We start from the raw sequence: 5,227 nt of genomic DNA on the forward strand, positions 1-5,227 counted from the left end.
AGGGGACTGGACTAGATGACTTCTCGAGGTTCCTTCCAGTCTTGTGATTCTAATTGGCCTCAGCCAGACTATGGAGATGGGTGTGGTTTTAGTGCCTAGATGGATAAAATCAGCAGGTCTCCAGTGCTATAATGGTCCAAACCCTGGGTCTGTACACTCTTGAACTTTGGGGAAATTCTGTCCTCGTGTTGGAGCCATATTTTGAAACTTGTGTCAAACCAAGGAGGCTAAAGATAGGAAGTGGGGGAGAAATACCATGTTAGTTGACTTTCTCTCCTTAGTCTGTTAAGGGAAACCTATAGCAAATATTCCCCCTTTGCCCCAAACACTTACAGCCAATTTGCACGAGCCGATCAGCACAAAGGGGCTGTAAAGTTAGCAGATCTCTCCTGCGGGAGTAGTTACCTCCACTGTTGCCCACTTGCAGGCTCCAATGTAGGGGTCGTGTCTAGAGTGTCAATGCACTCTGGCAATCCCTAGCTGGCCGAACAGCCTCTAGAGTCCCATAGCCCAGCTGGTGGAGTTTAGAGCAGCCCTGAGATTGCTGTAATCTACATTGTGGAGAGAGCCAGCAGAAAATCAGCCCTGGGAGTAAGGAGTTTCAACTGGCTCCTTAATGGACCCCTCCTAACTACACCCAGTTGGGTGCCAATGGGAATCTGAGTCTTTGTTCCTCCTGGGAACATTTCACACAGGCCCTGAGTCTGCATGTGCACTCACTTGCCACTGCTGTGACTCCATTGGCTCTAATAGTGACTCCAGATTAAGAGCAGTTTAAGTGAGGTCAGAAACAGGCCCAAACGCTTTCTGCTGTGGTTCCTGCGGGCCTACGTTTCAGAGGGGCTGAGTATTCCCAGTGTCAGCTGAAATCAGCGGGAGCTGCAGGCACTTAGCCCAGTTTTCTAAAAGGATTGAGGCATTGTTGCAATGCCTAACTGAGTTAGGAGACTGAATCTCATTTTCATAAGGGATTTAGGCACTTAAGAGCCTGAATGCCACTGAATGCCCTTTTGACAATGAAATGTAGGTCCTAAATCGGTTAGGCTGTGCACTGCTGAGCTCTGCAATGTCTAAATACCTTTAAAAATCTGGGCCTAAACCCCTCGGGAAATCAGGCTATGTACATATCTGTGTGTGTGCTGGTTTAAATCTAAACATTAATATTGCGTATTTTATTTACCACCTCAAACTTTTCACCAGCCATTGTAGTTCTCTCCAGTAACGAAAACATAAACTCATCCAAAGTCCCAATTATTTCCATTTCAAACTGTATTTGTAAAGGGAGGGAATCCAACTGACCCGTCATTGTTTTTCTCTCCTGGGATGTGGAGTGACCCCCAGAGGCTTGTGCAGAACAGAGAACATTTCACTCGGAACTATGAAATTTCTAACTTAAAAAAAAAAAAAAGCCAACCAGCAAAACATTCAGACATGAAATGTGCCTTCCCTCCCCCCCCCTAAATGGTCCCTTGATCAAAGCTGCAGAATGACTGGCAGAACTGATGAATACCCATCCTTCTCCTCCTGAATGAGGCCCACAGCAGAGCACAGGCCTGTCCTCACAACAGCAGCTTTCCCAGCTTGAAACTCCAGAGTCTGTCAACTCCGATGATATGGTTGGCTCCAGGGCTCTTTCCACTTCCATTCTATTCTTTTATCTGCTGAAAATCAGAATAGAGACTAAAATGAAACTTTAATACTATAAAGTTACAGAAGACTTAAAAAAAAAAAAAAGGGGGTTGAGAGAAAAGAACTCATGAATGGGGCTAAAGAAACACATAGCTGGGAAGCTCCCAACCATGATTGAAAGAGTTTTACTCATAAACTCAAGCATTTAAAAAAACATTTTCTATCTCTGCAGTGCCATCAGTGTGTGGATTTATATTTTCGGGGGGCAAAGAGGTGCCTGGTACGTGTATAAATTCTTTTGGGTTTGATTTCAGATGGATAGATTTTAAATATCCAGCCCTTCCAGAAGACGCCAGGTTGCACTCAATACATCACCCGGCAATCAGCATAATTGTGATGGCTTTTCAAAAATTAATGGGGGCTGTGGTTTGGGCTGGAAATAGCCAAATAATATATTCTGAAGAATCAGAGACCAAAAAAAAAAAAAGTTATGCCATTAAACCAAATGAACCTTCATGCTTCCAGCATTGTGCAATAGGTCCCACATTTAGCTGCTAATCTAATCCAGAGCAACATTTACATAGCCTGGATTTGTGAATTACAGAAGGCTCAGGGCACTGGAGGGGGAAGGATTTAGAGGGGAGGGACTGGGTGCTGCAACACTGGAGTCAATGGGAGATTGGTGACTGACTTCAGTGGGAGTGGGCCCACTGAGAGGTGCTAATCTAGAGGACCCGGTGCCGCACCCACATGTTGTTCTTGAACAGGCATTTATTCCAGAAGGCTCGGGGCCCAATCCTGCTCCCACTGGAATTTTTTCCTTGAGCTCTGTGGGAAGACAATCAATCCCTTGGGAAGCCCATTTTGGTTTGGTGCATGGACAAATGAGTTGTTTAACAGATCTGATTATTTATTTTGTAATGGCGCACTGGGCATTGATTCTTCTCCCAGGTCTAGTCCTGGATCAGCTGCTCAGCTGAGAAGTATTTCTGTGAATGTTTGGGGGCCAGATAGTCCCCCTGAGATCTAGGCATTGGGAAGAGCCTCTGTGCATGGATGTTTGAACCCTTTGAACACATGAGGATAGTGTCAGCTCCCACCCACAAGCCCCTGCATCCCAGATCATGCAGAAAGCTTTCCATGGGGTTGGAAATGTACAAGCGGGGAGGGCGGGGACTAGAACCACAAACCCAATGGAGAATCCGCTCACAAGTGAATACAACCTCGGGCTATGTGTAACATCTAAGCAGAGCCTGTCCATGAAGGGAAATCCTTGAAGGAGGAACTCCTTGAGAGGTGCAAGACAGGGGTCTGTAACCTGTACAGACCCCAGGTTCAAATCTAGCAGTGACCAAATGTTATTAGCAGCCGATGGCTGCCCTATGTGAAATGAGTTGGTCAGGTCTCATTCCAGTCCTAGAGCACAAAACCCACCAGTCGACTTAACACCCTCGTGGGCAGTCGGAGCAGGAAAACGAAGGATCACTTAGGCAGGGAGAGTGAACTAGCCTCTCACAGCTCCTCGGGGCTGAGGCACAAAGATTCACTGCTTTGCCTGGGCTGTACAGGTTTTGTGTCTAAACGGAGGACTTCAGCCTCCAGGGCCCCAAGCTAGCCCCTTTCACAAGCACCAGATCCATTTTAAAAGTCAGACTAATGCTGCAACTAATAAAATCCCACTCCCCGTCATAGAGGCGTAGCACCTGCGGAGCAATTTGCCCTAGCAGAAGTGCTGAAAAAAACGTCATGGGCCTGATCCCCAGCAGATGTGAGACGGGATAGTGTGGCTGGCTTCGTTCAGGATTTGGCTTTGCGTCTGTCACATCACAGAGCAATTCAGAGAGCTGCAACTTGAGCATGCTGAAAACAGTTGGAATATTTAAACATAGCAGAGTTTGATGCTCCATTACCTTCCTCCTTGGCTCATTCTTTTGCTTCTGTGAGAGGGAGAGTAAAATGCTACCACTCTGGGGGTGTTTTACACTCTCTTTGCACCTGCTTGGCACACCACTCCATAACCCAGTAAAGCGCAAGGCAGTAGGAAATCGGCCCAGCTACGATCACAACACAACAAAGTTAAATTTTCTTAACAGCCTTTCTGCAGCCAGAGGTTACGCAAAGCACGTGGTATGATGTCCGCTCTGTTTTTTGCAGCCTGACAGCTTGCAGTGAGTGGGATTAGCTCCCGATAAGCTTCATAAGAACCTGTAAATTGAAGTACAACCAACAGAGGGGTCAGATAACTGATGGAATAAATTGCAAGTCTTACGAGACTTCACAGAAATTTCCATCTTCTGTAACTTATCTCAAAAGGGGGGGAAGAAAGGCAAGCCTGAAATAACGACACAAGGGAACAGTAATTGAAGTGTTGTTTACTGTAAGCACTGGTCACTTACTGTATTTAGCTCAACAGTCTTGGCTTTTAATGCATGAGAAAACAATGATTAACGGATTTCAGTAGCAGAATCATTTTACTTACATACACTGTAATGTACACACGCAAGTGGGTGAAATTCTCTTCTCTGTGACACACAAAGAACTCTGCTGATGAAGTCCACTAATGTCCCGGAGAAAAGAACGTAGCTCCATCTGTCTTGATTAGAAACGAGTGCAAACCCAGAGCATGGACTGAAACCTGGGCAAGGAATCTCTTCCCTGGCGTGGCCAGTTTATGCTGCCCTGCATCCGGCTGGGGAATAATTCCTCTGGTGTGGGAGATGAATAAAACAGAAGCCCCCCCCCCCCACAGGATCCAGTGGGTGTGGAGGGCCCAATTAGTAGCAGACACTGCTACAGTGATTTTATGCTGCTAATTTTAGGCAGCTCATCCAGAATTGGGAGGTTTAAAGCCGTTTTAGCCCCTCCTTTTCCTGCGCCTCCTAGAGGCAGAGCATGAACTCGCAGCCTTGGAACCAGGCCCAAACTTTGCAGATGGCTCCTGTTAATAAAGGGCTGAACCAAAAATCGTTCTCTGAATATTCACAAGTTGCGGGGTGTTCCGATTGCAGCCATGGAATTGCATTTGACAGTGTGAGTCCCGCTTCAGTCTCTTTCTAAATGCACTGGGCCTGATTCTCAGTCAACTCTGACTTCACGCCCGCATGCTTCCATCCACAGATAACTCCAGGTGCAACTTTGCAGGTGCAGTTATGTAGTTAGATACCTAAATGCTATAAAATGCATCATAATTATTTAGGTTTCAGAGTAGCAGCCGTGTTAGTCTGTATTTGCAAAAAGAAAAGGAGGACTTGTGGCACCTTAGAGACTAACAAATTTATTTGAGCATAAGCTTTCATGAGCTTTCATGCTGTAGCTCACAAAAGCTTATGTTCAAATAAATTTGTTAGTCTCTAAGGTGCCACAAGTACTCCTTTTCTTTTTGCATAATTATTTAAACCGACATTTTTATTTTGCCTGTGCAAAATTTGAGGGCACTTCAGAAAATCAGGGCTTATGACGTTTGTGTTGGTACATATCTCTGTCTTTGCGGAGAAAGTGAGAACTTCATTTCTTTTAATACTGAAAACCTGATTCTGATCCCATTTACACTGGCACAAACCCAGAGTAACTCTGCTGAAGTCAGTTATGCTAGACAAGT

The 5,227-nt window shown here is 45.6% G+C and overlaps 1 long non-coding RNA gene across 3 annotated transcripts; it reads right to left on the minus strand.

Annotated features, from left to right (window-relative positions):
* Positions 1-1,474: 1,474 nt before the first annotated feature.
* LOC311527670 lies at positions 1,475-4,328 on the minus strand. Of its 3 annotated transcripts, none has more exons than XR_014713413.1 (3): positions 4,109-4,328; positions 3,540-3,683; positions 1,475-1,661 (listed from the first exon to the last, which is right to left on the minus strand). It is a non-coding gene; the product is annotated as an uncharacterized lncRNA (long non-coding RNA). The 3 variants fall into 3 exon arrangements; XR_014713414.1 differs by having other exon boundaries at positions 1,475-1,658; positions 3,540-3,834; XR_014713415.1 differs by having other exon boundaries at positions 3,540-3,834.
* Between the last annotated feature and the right edge of the window lie 899 nt (positions 4,329-5,227).

This window comes from Lepidochelys olivacea (genome assembly GCF_965140295.1).
Source record: "Lepidochelys olivacea isolate rLepOli2 genome assembly, chromosome: 10".
Lineage (NCBI taxonomy): Eukaryota > Metazoa > Chordata > Testudines > Cheloniidae > Lepidochelys > Lepidochelys olivacea.